Source organism: Rhipicephalus microplus, unplaced genomic scaffold (genome assembly GCF_043290135.1).
Source record: "Rhipicephalus microplus isolate Deutch F79 unplaced genomic scaffold, USDA_Rmic scaffold_36, whole genome shotgun sequence".
Lineage (NCBI taxonomy): Eukaryota > Metazoa > Arthropoda > Arachnida > Ixodida > Ixodidae > Rhipicephalus > Rhipicephalus microplus.
The window spans coordinates 841,452-856,071 of NW_027464609.1; positions in this window are offsets into that span (position 1 = coordinate 841,452).

Below are 14,620 nucleotides of genomic sequence, written 5' to 3' on the forward strand. Positions count from 1 at the left end.
AATACTGCGTGTTCTACCGTTACAAGTGCGAAACTGCTATATTGTGATATTCTCGTTAAAGCGCATGCAAGCATCGTGAAACCTTAAAGAACAATGTCATTTAGCGAGATACAGCGTTCTGTACTGCAATAAGTTGGTGAAAAACTGTGAGGTTATGCAAATATCGTAATTGTGAACGAAACAGTGTAATAGAGCGTTTTTCAATACAAGTACGAATGTTAGGTTAGGTTAAGATATGAACCGTCGTAAAACCGCATTAAACAATGTCACTTAGTGAGATGCAGTGTTTTTCACCATTACAAGTTGGGAACTGCGATATCTAATGTGAAAGCGCTTGCAAACGTCGTTAGGTTAGGTTAGGTTAGGTTAGGTTAGGTTAGGTTAGGTTAGGTTAGGTTAGGTTTGGTTAGGTTAGGTTAGGTTAGGTTATGTTAGGTTAGGTTGGGTTAGGTTAGGTTAGGTTACGTTAGGTTAAGGTATGAACCGTCGTAAAACCGCAATAAACGATGTCACTTAGTGAGATGCAGTGTTTTTCACCTTTACAAGTTGGGAACTGCGATATCTAATGTGAAAGCGCTTGAAACCGTCGTGATGTTGTAGAAAGCAATGTAAAGTAGCGAGTAAAACGTTTTCTAATGATAGAAGTGCGAAGGTTATGTTAGGTTGAGTTATGTTAGTTTAAGCTAGGTAGCGTCGTGAAACCACCAAAAACGACGTCATCTAACGAGATAGTGTTGTTTTATTGCGAGTACGAAACTGCGATAGGTAAAATGTTGTGAAAGCACACAAAACGGCATGAACAAGCCAAATACTGCGTGTTGTACCGTTACAAGTGCGAAACTGCTATGTTGTGACATTCTCGGTAAAGCGCATGCAAGTATCGTGAAACCTTAAAGAACGATGTCATTTAGCGGGATACAGCGTTCTGTACTGTAATAAGTTGGTGAGAAACTGTGAGGTCAAGCAAATATCGTAATTGTGAACGAAACAGTGTAATTGAGCGTCTTTAGATACAAGTGCGAATGTTAGGTTAGGTTGACATATCAACCGTCGTAAAACCGCATTAAACAATGTCACTTAGTGAGATGTAGTGTTTTTCAACATTACAAGTCGGGAACTACGATATCTAATGTGAAAGCGCATGAAACCGTCGTAATCTTGTAGAAAACATTGTAAAGTGGCGAGTAAAACGTTTTCTAACGATAGAAGTGCGAAGGTTAGGTTAGGTTAGGTTAGTTTAAGCTAGGTAGCGTCGTGAAACTACCAAAAACGACGTCATCTAACGAGATAGTGTTGTTTTATAGCGAGTATTAAACTGCGATAGGTGAAATGTTGTGAAAGCACACAAAACGGCATGAACAAGCCAAATACTGCGTGTTCTACCGTTACAAGTGCGAAACTGCTATATTGTGATATTCTCGGTAAAGCGCATGCAAGCATCGTGAAACCTTAAAGAACAATGTCATTTAGCGAGATACAGCGTTCTGTACTGCAATAAGTTGGTGAAAAACTGTGAGGTTATGCAAATATCCTAATTGTGAACGAAACAGTGTAATAGAGCGTTTTTTAATACAAGTGCGAATGTTAGGTTAGGTTAAGTTATGAACCGTCGTAAAACCGCATTAATCAATGTCATTTAGTGAGATGCAGTGTTTTTCACCATTACAAGTCGGGAACTGCGATATCTAATGTGAAAGCGCTTGCAAACGTCGTTAGGTTAGGTTAGGTTAGGTTAGGTTAGGTTAGGTTAGGTTAGGTTAGATTAGGTTAGGTTGGGTTGAGTTGGGTTAGGTTGGGTTAGGTCAGGTTAGGTTAGGTTAGGTTAGGTTAGGTTAGGTTAGGTTACGTTAGGTTAGGTTAGGTTAGGTTACGTTAGGTTAGGTTAGGTTAGGTAAGGATAATTTGGTTAGGTTAGGTAAGGTTAGGTTAGGTTAGGTTAGGTTGGGTTGGGTGTTGTTGGGTTGGGTTGGGTTGGGTTAGGTTGGGTTAGGTTAGGTTAGGTTATGTTAGGTTAGGTTACGTTAGGTTATGTTAGGTTAGGTTAGGTTACGTTAGGTTAGGTTAGGTCAGGTAAGGTTGGGTTACGTTAGAATAGGTTAGGTTACGTTAGGTTAGGTAAAGTTAGGTTAGGTTAGGTTTGGTTAGGTTAGGTTAGGTTAGCTTAGGTTAGGTTAGGTTGGGTTGGGTTGGGTTAGGTTGGGTTAGGTTAGGTTAGGTTAGGTTAGGTTGGGTTAGGTTAGTTTAGGTTAGGTTAGGTTAGGTTAGGTTGGGTTGGGTTGGGTTGGGTTAGGTTAGGTTAGGTTAGGTAAGGTTAGGTTAGGTTAGGTTAGGTTAGGTTAAGGTATGAACCGTCGTAAAACCGCATTAAACAATGTCACTTAGTGAGATGCAGTGTTTTTCACCTTTACAAGTTGGGAACTGTGATATCTAATGTGAAAGCGCTTGAAACCGTCGTAATGTTGTAGAAAGCAATGTAAAGTAGCGAGTAAAACGTTTTCTAACGATAGAAGTGCGAAGGTCATGTTAGGTTGAGTTATGTTAGTTTAAGCTAGGTAGCGTCGTGAAACTACCAAAAACAACGTCATCTAACGAGATAGTGTTGTTTTATTGCGAGTACGAAACTGCGATAGGTGAAATGTTGTGAAAGCACACAAAACGGCATGAACAAGCCAAATACTGCGTGTTGTATCGTTACAAGTGCGAAACTGCTATGTTGTGATATTCTCGTTAAAGCGCATGCAAGCATCGTGAAACCTTGAAGAACGATGTCATTTAGCGAGATACAGCGTTCTGTACTGCAATAAGTTGGTGAAAAACTGTGAGGTTGTGCAAATATCCTAATTGTGAACGGAACAGTGTAATAGAGCGTTTTTTAATACAAGTGCGAATGTTAGGTTAGGTTAAGATATGAACCGTCGTAAAACCGCATTAAACAATGTCACTTAGTGAGATGCAGTGTTTTTCACCTTTACAAGTTGGGAACTGTGATATCTAATGTGAAAGCGCTTGAAACCGTCGTAATGTTGTAGAAAGCAATGTAAAGTAGCGAGTAAAACGTTTTCTAACGATAGAAGTGCGAAGGTCATGTTAGGTTGAGTTATGTTAGTTTAAGCTAGGTAGCGTCGTGAAACTACCAAAAACAACGTCATCTAACGAGATAGTGTTGTTTTATTGCGAGTACGAAACTGCGATAGGTGAAATGTTGTGAAAGCACACAAAACGGCATGAACAAGCCAAATACTGCGTGTTGTATCGTTACAAGTGCGAAACTGCTATGTTGTGATATTCTCGTTAAAGCGCATGCAAGCATCGTGAAACCTTGAAGAACGATGTCATTTAGCGAGATACAGCGTTCTGTACTGCAATAAGTTGGTTAAAAACTGTGAGGTTGTGCAAATATCCTAATTGTGAACGGAACAGTGTAATAGAGCGTTTTTTAATACAAGTGCGAATGTTAGGTTAGGTTAAGATATGAACCGTCGTAAAACCGCATTAAACAATGTCACTTAGTGAGATGCAGTGTTTTTCACCATTACAAGTCGGGAACTGCGATATCTAATGTGAAAGCGCTTGCAAACGTCGTTAGGTTAGGTTAGGTTAGGTTAGGTTAGGTTACGTTAGGTTAGGTTAGGTTTGGTTAGGTTAGGTTAGGTTAGGTTAGGTTAGGGTATGTTAGGTAAGGTTTGGTTAGGTTAGGTTAGGTTGGTTTAGGTAAGGTTAGGTTAGGTTAAGATATGAACCGCGCTAAAACCGCATTAAACAATGTCACTTAGTGAGATGCTGTGTTTTTCACCATTACAAGTCAGGAACTGCGATATCTAATGTGAAAGCGCATGAAACCGTCGTAATCTTGTAGAAAACATTGTAAAGTAGCGAATAAAACGTTTTCTAACGATAGAAGTGCGAAGGTTCGGTTAGTTTGAGCTAGGTAGCGTCGTGAAACCACCAAAAACGACGTCATCTAACGAGATAGTGTTGTTTTATTGCGAGTACGAAACTGCGATAGGTAAAATGTTGTGAAAGCACACAAAACGGCATGAACAAGCCAAATGCTGCGTGTTGTACCGTTACAAGTGCGAAACTGCTATGTTGTGACGTTATCGGTAAAGCGCATGCAAGTATGGTGAAACCTTAAAGAACGATGTCATTTAGCGAGATACAGCGTTCTGTACTGTAATAAGTTGGTGAGAAACTGTGAGGTCAAGCAAATATCGTAATTGTGAACGAAACAGTGTAATTGAGCGTCTTTAGATACAAGTGCGAATGTTAGGTTAGGTTGACATATCAACCGTCGTAAAACCGCATTAAACAATGTCACTTAGTGAGATGTAGTGTTTTTCAACATTACAAGTCGGGAACTACGATATCTAATGTGAAAGCGCATGAAACCGTCGTAATCTTGTAGAAAGCAATGTAAAGTAGCGAGTAAAACGTTTTCTAACAATAGAAGTGCGAAGGTTAGGTTAGGTTAGGTTAGTTTAAGCTAGGTAGCGTCGTGAAACTACCAAAAACGACGTCATCTAACGAGATAGTGTTATTTTATAGCGAGTATTAAACTGCGATAGGTGAAATGTTGTGAAAGCACACAAAACGGCATGAACAAGCCAAATACTGCGTGTTCTACCGTTACAAGTGCGAAACTGCTATATTGTGATATTCTCGTTAAAGCGCATGCAAGCATCGTGAAACCTTAAAGAACAATGTCATTTAGCGAGATACAGCGTTCTGTACTGCAATAAGTTGGTGAAAAACTGTGAGGTTATGCAAATATCGTAATTGTGAACAAAACAGTGTATTAGAGCGTTTTTAGATACAAGTGCGAATGTTAGGTTAGGTTAAGATATGTACCGTCGTAAAACCGCAACAAACAATGTCAATTACTGAGATGCAGTGTTTTTCACCATTAAAAGTGGGGAACTGCGATATTTAATGTGAAAGCGCTTGCAACCGTCGTTAGGTTAGGTTAGGTTAGGTTAGGTTAGGTTTGGTTAGGTTAGGTTAGGTTAGGTTAGGTTAGATTAGGTTAGGTTGGGTTGAGTTGGGTTAGGTTAGGTTAGGTTAGGTTAGGTTGGGTTAGGTTAGGTTAGGTTAGGTTACGTTAGGTTAGGTTAGGTTACGTTAGGTTAGGTTAGGTTAGGTTACGTTAGGTTAGGTTAGGTAAGGATAATTTGGTTAGGTTAGGTAAGGTTAGGTTAGGTTAGGTTAGGTTGGGTTGGGTGTTGTTGGGTTGGGTTGGGTTGGGTTAGGTTGGGTTAGGTTAGGTTAGGTTATGTTAGGTTAGGTTAGGTTAGGTGAGGTTACGTTATGTTAGGTTAGGTTAGGTTACGTTAGGTTAGGTTAGGTCAGGTAAGGTTAGGTTACGTTAGAATAGGTTAGGTTAGGTTAGGTTAGGTTACGTTAGGTTAGGTTAAGTTAGGTTAGGTTAGGTTTGGTTAGCTTAGGTTAGGTTAGCTTAGGTTAGGTTAGGTTGGGTTGGGTTGGGTTAGGTTGGGTTAGGTTAGGTTAGGTTAGGTTAGGTTGGGTTAGGTTAGTTTAGGTTAGGTTAGGTTAGGTTAGGTTGGGTTGGGTTGGGTTAGGTTAGGTTATGTTAGGTTAGGTTGGGTTAGGCTAGGTTAGGTTAGGTTAGGTTAGGTTAAGATATGAACCGCGCTAAAACCGCATTAAACAATGTCACTTAGTGAGATGCAGTGTTTTTCACCTTTACAAGTTGGGAACTGCGATATCTAATGTGAAAGCGCTTGAAACCGTCGTAATGTTGTAGAAAGCAATGTAAAGTAGCGAGTAAAACGTTTTCTAACGATAGAAGTGCGAAGGTCATGTTAGGTTGAGTTATGTTAGTTTAAGCTAGGTAGCGTCGTGAAACTACCAAAAACAACGTCATCTAACGAGATAGTGTTGTTTTATTGCGAGTTCGAAACTGCGATAGGTGAAATGTGAAAGCACACAAAACGGCATCAACAAGCCAAATACTGCGTGTTGTATCGTTACAAGTGCGAAACTGCTATGTTGTGATATTCTCGTTAAAGCGCATGCAAGCATCGTGAAACCTTAGAGAACGAGTTCATTTAGCGAGATACAGCGTTCTGTACTGCAATAAGTTGGTGAAAAACTGTGAGGTTGTGCAAATATCCTAATTGTGAACGAAACAGTGTAATAGAGCGTTTTTTAATACAAGTGCGAATGTTAGGTTAGGTTAAGATATGAACCGTCGTAAAACCGCATTAAACAATGTCACTTAGTGAGATGCAGTGTTTTTCACCATTACAAGTCGGGAACTGCGATATCTAATGTGAAAGCGCTTGCAAACGTCGTTAGGTTAGGTTAGGTTAGGTTAGGTTACGTTAGGTTAGGTTAGGTTAGGTTTGGTTAGGTTAGGTTAGGTTAGGGTATGTTAGGTAAGGTTTGGTTAGGTTAGGTTAGGTTAGGTTGGTTTAGGTAAGGTTAGGTTAGGTTAAGATATGAACCGCGCTAAAACCGCATTAAACAATGTCACTTAGTGAGATGCTGTGTTTTTCACCATTACAAGTCAGGAACTGCGATATCTAATGTGAAAGCGCATGAAACCGTCGTAATCTTGTAGAAAACATTGTAAAGTAGCGAATAAAACGTTTTCTAACGATAGAAGTGCGAAGGTTCGGTTAGTTTGAGCTAGGTAGCGTCGTGAAACCACCAAAAACGATGTCATCTAACGAGATAGTGTTGTTTTATTGCGAGTATTAAACTGCGATAGGTGAAATGTTGTGAATGCACACAAAACGGCATGAACAAGCCAAATACTGCGTGTTCTACCGTTACAAGTGCGAAACTGCTATATTGTGACATTCTCGTTAAAGCGCATGCAAGCATCGTGAAACCTTAAAGAACAATGTCATTTAGCGAGATACAGCGTTCTGTACTGCAATAAGTTGGTGAAAAACTGTGAGGTTAAGCAAATATCGTAATTGTGAACGAAACAGTGTAGTAGAGCGTTTTTCAATACAAGTACGAATGTTAGGTTAGGTTAAGGTATGAACCGTCGTAAAACCGCAATAAACAATGTCACTTAGTGAGATGCAGTGTTTTTCACCTTTACAAGTTGGCAACTGCGATATCTAATGTGAAAGCGCTTGAAACCGTCGTAATGTTGTAGAAAGCAATGTAAAGTAGCGAGTAAAACGTTTTCTAACGATAGAAGTGCGAAGGTTATGTTAGGTTGAGTTATGTTAGTTTAAGCTAGGTAGCGTCGTGAAACCACCAAAAACGACGTCATCTAACGAGATAGTGTTGTTTTATTGCGAGTACGAAACTGCGATAGGTAAAATGTTGTGAAAGCACACAAAACGGCATGAACAAGCCAAATGCTGCGTGTTGTACCGTTACAAGTGCGAAACTGCTATGTTGTGACATTCTCGGTAAAGCGCATGCAAGTATCGTGAAACCTTAAAGAACGATGTCATTTAGCGAGATACAGCGTTCTGTACTGTAATAAGTTGGTGAGAAACTGTGAGGTCAAGCAAATATCGTAATTGTGAACGAAACAGTGTAATTGAGCGTCTTTAGATACAAGTGCGAATGTTAGGTTAGGTTGACATATCAACCGTCGTAAAACCGCATTAAACAATGTCACTTAGTGAGATGTAGTGTTTTTCAACATTACAAGTCGGGAACTACGATATCTAATGTGAAAGCGCATGAAACCGTCGTAATCTTGTAGAAAACATTGTAAAGTGGCGAGTAAAACGTTTTCTAACAATAGAAGTGCGAAGGTTAGGTTAGGTTAGGTTAGTTTAAGCTAGGTAGCGTCGTGAAACTACCAAAAACGACGTCATCTAACGAGATAGTGTTGTTTTATAGCGAGTATTAAACTGCGATAGGTGAATTGTTGTGAAAGCACACAAAACGGCATGAACAAGCCAAATACTGCGTGTTCTACCGTTACAAGTGCGAAACTGCTATATTGTGATATTCTCGTTAAAGCGCATGCAAGCATCGTGAAACCTCAAAGAACAATGTCATTTAGCGAGATACAGCGTTCTGTACTGCAATAAGTTGGTGAAAAACTGTGAGGTTATGCAAATATCGTAATTGTGAACAAAACAGTGTAATAGAGCGTTTTTAGATACAAGTGCGAATGTTAGGTTAGGTTAAGATATGTACCGTCGTAAAACCGCATTAAACAATGTCAATTACTGAGATGCAGTGTTTTTCACCATTAAAAGTGGGGAACTGCGATATTTAATGTGAAAGCGCTTGCAACCGTCGTTAGGTTAGGTTAGGTTAGGTTAGGTTAGGTTAGGTTAGGTTACGTTAGGTTAGGTTAGGTTACGTTAGGTTAGGTTAGGTTAGGTTACGTTAGGTTAGGTTAGGTTAAGTAAGGATAATTTGGTTAGGTTAGGTAAGGTTAGGTTAGGTTAGGTTAGGTTGGGTTGGGTGTTGTTGGGTTGGGTTGGGTTGGGTTGGGTTAGGTTGGGTTAGGTTAGGTTAGGTTACGTTAGGTTAGGTTAGGTTAGGTGAGGTTACGTTATGTTAGGTTAGGTTAGGTTACGTTAGGTTAGGTTAGGTCAGGTAAGTTTAGGTTACGTTAGAATAGGTTAGGTTAGGTTAGGTTACGTTAGGTTAGGTTAAGTTAGGTTAGGTTAGGTTTGGTTAGCTTAGGTTAGGTTAGCTTAGGTTAGGTTAGGTTGGGTTGGGTTGGGTTAGGTTGGGTTAGGTTAGGTTAGGTTAGGTTGGGTTAGGTTAGTTTAGGTTAGGTTAGGTTAGGTTGGGTTGGGTTGGGTTAGGTTAGGTTATGTTAGGTTAGGTTGGGTTAGGCTAGGTTAGGTTAGGTTAGGTTAGGTTAAGATATGAACCGCGCTAAAACCGCATTAAACAATGTCACTTAGTGAGATGCAGTGTTTTTCACCTTTACAAGTTGGGAACTGCGATATCTAATGTGAAAGCGCTTGAAACCGTCGTAATGTTGTAGAAAGCAATGTAAAGTAGCGAGTAAAACGTTTTCTAACGATAGAAGTGCGAAGGTTATGTTAGGTTGAGTTATGTTAGTTTAAGCTAGGTAGCGTCGTGAAACCACCAAAAACGACGTCATCTAACGAGATAGTGTTGTTTTAATGCGAGTACAAAACTGCGATAGGTAAAATGTTGTGAAAGCACACAAAACGGCATGAACAAGCCAAATACTGCGTGTTGTACCGTTACAAGTGCGAAACTGCTATGTTGTGACATTCTCGGTAAAGCGCATGCAAGTATCGTGAAACCTTAAAGAACGATGTCATTTAGCGAGATACAGCGTTCTGTACTGTAATAAGTTGGTGAGAAACTGTGAGGTCAAGCAAATATCGTAATTGTGAACGAAACAGTGTAATTGAGCGTCTTTAGATACAAGTGCGAATGTTAGGTTAGGTTGACATATCAACCGTCGTAAAACCGCATTAAACAATGTCACTTAGTGAGATGTAGTGTTTTTCAACATTACAAGTCGGGAACTACGATATCTAATGTGAAAGCGCATGAAACCGTCGTAATCTAGTAGAAAACATTGTAAAGTTGCGAGTAAAACGTTTTCTAACGATAGAAGTGCGAAGGTTAAGTTAGGTTAGGTTAGTTTAAGCTAGGTAGCGTCGTGAAACTACCAAAAACGACGTCATCTAACGAGATAGTGTTGTTTTATTGCGAGTATTAAACTGCGATAGGTGAAATGTTGTGAATGCACACAAAACGGCATGAACAAGCCAAATACTGCGTGTTCTACCGTTACAAGTGCGAAACTGCTATATTGTGATATTCTCGTTAAAGCGCATGCAAGCATCGTGAAACCTTAAAGAACAATGTCATTTAGCGAGATACAGCGTTCTGTACTGCAATAAGTTGGTGAAAAACTGTGAGGTTATGCAAATATCCTAATTGTGAACGAAACAGTGTAATAGAGCGTTTTTTAATACAAGTGCGAATGTTAGGTTAGGTTAAGATATGAACCGTCGTAAAACCGCATTAATCAATGTCATTTAGTGAGATGCAGTGTTTTTCACCATTACAAGTCGGGAACTGCGATATCTAATGTGAAAGTGCTTGCAAACGTCGTTAGGTTAGGTTAGGTTAGGTTAGGTTAGGTTAGGCTAGGTTAGGTTACGTTAGGTTAGGTTAGGTTAGGTTAGGTTAGATTAGGTTAGGTTGGGTTGAGTTGGGTTAGGTTGGGTTAGGCCAGGTTAGGTTAGGTTAGGTTAGGTTAGGTTACGTTACGTTAGGTTAGGTTAGGTTACGTTAGGTTAGGTTAGGTTAGGTAAGGATAATTTGGTTAGGTTAGGTAAGGTTAGGTTAGGTTAGGTTGGGTTGGGTGTTGTTGGGTTGGGTTGGGTTGGGTTGGGTTAGGTTGGGTTAGGTTAGGTTAGGTTACGTTAGGTTAGGTTACGTTAGGTTATGTTAGGTTAGGTTAGGTTACGTTAGGTTAGGTTAGGTCAGGTAAGGTTGGGTTACGTTAGAATAGGTTAGGTTAGGTTACGTTAGGTTAGGTAAAGTTAGGTTAGGTTAGGTTTGGTTAGGTTAGGTTAGGTTAGCTTAGGTTAGGTTAGGTTGGGTTGGGTTGGGTTAGGTTGGGTTAGGTTAGGTTAGGTTAGGTTAGGTTGGGTTAGGTTAGTTTAGGTTAGGTTAGGTTAGGTTAGGTTGGGTTGGGTTGGGTTGGGTTAGGTTAGGTTAGGTTAGGTTAGGTTAGGTTAAGGTATGAACCGTCGTAAAACCGCATTAAACAATGTCACTTAGTGAGATGCAGTGTTTTTCACCTTTACAAGTTGGGAACTGTGATATCTAATGTGAAAGCGCTTGAAACCGTCGTAATGTTGTAGAAAGCAATGTAAAGTAGCGAGTAAAACGTTTTCTAACGATAGAAGTGCGAAGGTCATGTTAGGTTGAGTTATGTTAGTTTAAGCTAGGTAGCGTCGTGAAACTACCAAAAACAACGTCATCTAACGAGATAGTGTTGTTTTATTGCGAGTACGAAACTGCGATAGGTGAAATGTTGTGAAAGCACACAAAACGGCATGAACAAGCCAAATACTGCGTGTGGTATCGTTACAAGTGCGAAACTGCTATGTTGTGATATTCTCGTTAAAGCGCATGCAAGCATCGTGAAACCTTGAAGAACGATGTCATTTAGCGAGATACAGCGTTCTGTACTGCAATAAGTTGGTGAAAAACTGTGAGGTTGTGCAAATATCCTAATTGTGAACGAAACAGTGTAATAGAGCGTTTTTTAATACAAGTGCGAATGTTAGGTTAGGTTAAGATATGAACCGTCGTAAAACCGCATTAAACAATGTCACTTAGTGAGATGCAGTGTTTTTCACCATTACAAGTCGGGAACTGCGATATTTAATGTGAAAGCGCTTGCAAACGTCGTTAGGTTAGGTTAGGTTAGGTTAGGTTAGGTTAGGTTACGTTCGGTTAGGTTAGGTTAGGTTTGGTTAGGTTAGGTTAGGTTAGGGTATGTTAGGTAAGGTTTGGTTAGGTTAGGTTAGGTTAGGTTGCTTTAGGTAAGGTTAGGTTAGGTTAAGATATGAACCGCGCTAAAACCGCATTAAACAATGTCACTTAGTGAGATGCTGTGTTTTTCACCATTACAAGTCAGGAACTGCGATATCTAATGTGAAAGCGCATGAAACCGTCGTAATCTTGTAGAAAACATTGTAAAGTAGCGAATAAAACGTTTTCTAACGATAGAAGTGCGAAGGTTCGGTTAGTTTGAGCTAGGTAGCGTCGTGAAACCACCAAAAACGATGTCATCTAACGAGATAGTGTTGTTTTATTGCGAGTATTAAACTGCGATAGGTGAAATGTTGTGAATGCACACAAAACGGCATGAACAAGCCAAATACTGCGTGTTCTACCGTTACAAGTGCGAAACTGCTATATTGTGACATTCTCGTTAAAGCGCATGCAAGCATCGTGAAACCTTAAAGAACAATGTCATTTAGCGAGATACAGCGTTCTGTACTGCAATAAGTTGGTGAAAAACTGTGAGGTTAAGCAAATATCGTAATTGTGAACGAAACAGTGTAGTAGAGCGTTTTTCAATACAAGTACGAATGTTAGGTTAGGTTAAGGTATGAACCGTCGTAAAACCGCAATAAACAATGTCACTTAGTGAGATGCAGTGTTTTTCACCTTTACAAGTTGGGAACTGTGATATCTAATGTGAAAGCGCTTGAAACCGTCGTGATGTTGTAGAAAGCAATGTAAAGTAGCGAATAAAACGTTTTCTAATGATAGAAGTGCGAAGGTTATGTTAGGTTGAGTTATGTTAGTTTAAGCTCGTCGTGAAACCACCAAAAACGACGTCATCTAACGAGATAGTGTTGTTTTATTGCGAGTACGAAACTGCGATAGGTAAAATGTTGTGAAAGCACACAAAACGGCATGAACAAGCCAAATACTGCGTGTTGTACCGTTACAAGTGCGAAACTGCTATGTTGTGACATTCTCGGTAAAGCGCATGCAAGTATCGTGAAACCTTGAAGAACGATGTCATTTAGCGAGATACAGCGTTCTGTACTGTAATAAGTTGGTGAGAAACTGTGAGGTCAAGCAAATATCGTAATTGTGAACGAAACAGTGTAATTGAGCGTCTTTAGATACAAGTGCGAATGTTAGGTTAGGTTGACATATCAACCGTCGTAAAACCGCATTAAACAATGTCACTTAGTGAGATGTAGTGTTTTTCAACATTACAAGTCGGGAACTACGATATCTAATGTGAAAGCGCATGAAACCGTCGTAATCTTGTAGAAAACATTGTAAAGTGGCGAGTAAAACGTTTTCTAACGATAGAAGTGCGAAGGTTAGGTTAGGTTAGGTTAGTTTAAGCTAGGTAGCGTCGTGAAACTACCAAAAACGACGTCATCTAACGAGATAGTGTTGTTTTATAGCGAGTATTAAACTGCGATAGGTGAAATGTTGTGAAGGCACACAAAACGGCATGAACAAGCCAAATACTGCGTGTTCTACCGTTACAAGTGCGAAACTGCTATATTGTGATATTCTCGTTAAAGCGCATGCAAGCATCGTGAAACCTTAAAGTACAATGTCATTTAGCGAGATACAGCGTTCTGTACTGCAATAAGTTGGTGAAAAACTGTGAGGTTATGCAAATATCCTAATTGTGAACGAAACAGTGTAATAGAGCGTTTTTTAATACAAGTGCGAATGTTAGGTTAGGTTAAGATATGAACCGTCGTAAAACCGCATTAATCAATGTCATTCAGTGAGATGCAGTGTTTTTCACCATTACAAGTCGGGAACTGCGATATCTAATGTGAAAGCGCTTGCAAACGTCGTTAGGTTAGGTTAGGTTAGGTTAGGTTAGGCTAGGTTAGGTTACGTTAGGTTAGGTTAGGTTAGGTTAGCTTAGATTAGGTTAGGTTGGGTTGAGTTGGGTTAGGTTGGGTTAGGTCAGGTTAGGTTAGGTTAGGTTAGGTTAGGTTACGTTAGGTTAGGTTAGGTTAGGTTACGTTAGGTTAGGTTAGGTTAGGTAAGGATAATTTGGTTAGGTTAGGTAAGGTTAGGTTAGGTTAGGTTGGGTTGGGTGTTGTTGGGTTGGGTTGGGTTGGGTTAGGTTGGGTTAGGGTAGGTTAGGTTACGTTAGGTTAGGTTACGTTAGGTTATGTTAGGTTAGGTTAGGTTATGTTAGGTTAGGTTAGGTCAGGTAAGGTTGGGTTACGTTAGAATAGGTTAGGTTAGGTTACGTTAGGTTAGGTAAAGTTAGGTTAGGTTAGGTTTGGTTAGGTTAGGTTAGGTTAGCTTAGGTTAGGTTAGGTTGGGTTGGGTTGGGTTAGGTTGGGTTAGGTTAGGTTAGGTTAGGTTAGGTTGGGTTAGGTTAGTTTAGGTTAGGTTAGGTTAGGTTAGGTTGGGTTGGGTTGGGTTAGGTTAGGTTAGGTTAGGTAAGGTTAGGTTAAGTTAGGTTAGGTTAGGTTAAGGTATGAACCGTCGTAAAACCGCATTAAACAATGTCACTTAGTGAGATGCAGTGTTTTTCACCTTTACAAGTTGGGAACTGTGATATCTAATGTGAAAGCGCTTGAAACCGTCGTAATGTTGTAGAAAGCAATGTAAAGTAGCGAGTAAAACGTTTTCTAACGATAGAAGTGCGAAGGTCATGTTAGGTTGAGTTATGTTAGTTTAAGCTAGGTAGCGTCGTGAAACTACCAAAAACAACGTCATCTAACGAGATAGTGTTGTTTTATTGCGAGTACGAAACTGCGATAGGTGAAATGTTGTGAAAGCACACAAAACGGCATGAACAAGCCAAATACTGCGTGTTGTATCGTTACAAGTGCGAAACTGCTATGTTGTGATATTCTCGTTAAAGCGCATGCAAGCATCGTGAAACCTTGAAGAACGATGTCATTTAGCGAGATACAGCGTTCTGTACTTGAATAAGTTGGTGAAAAACTGTGAGGTTGTGCAAATATCCTAATTGTGAACGAAACAGTGTAATAGAGCGTTTTTTAATACAAGTGCGAATGTTAGGTTAGGTTAAGATATGAACCGTCGTAAAACCGCATTAAACAATGTCACTTAGTGAGATGCAGTGTTTTTCACCATTACAAGTCGGGAACTGCGATATTTAATGTGAAAGCGCTTGCAAACGTCGTTA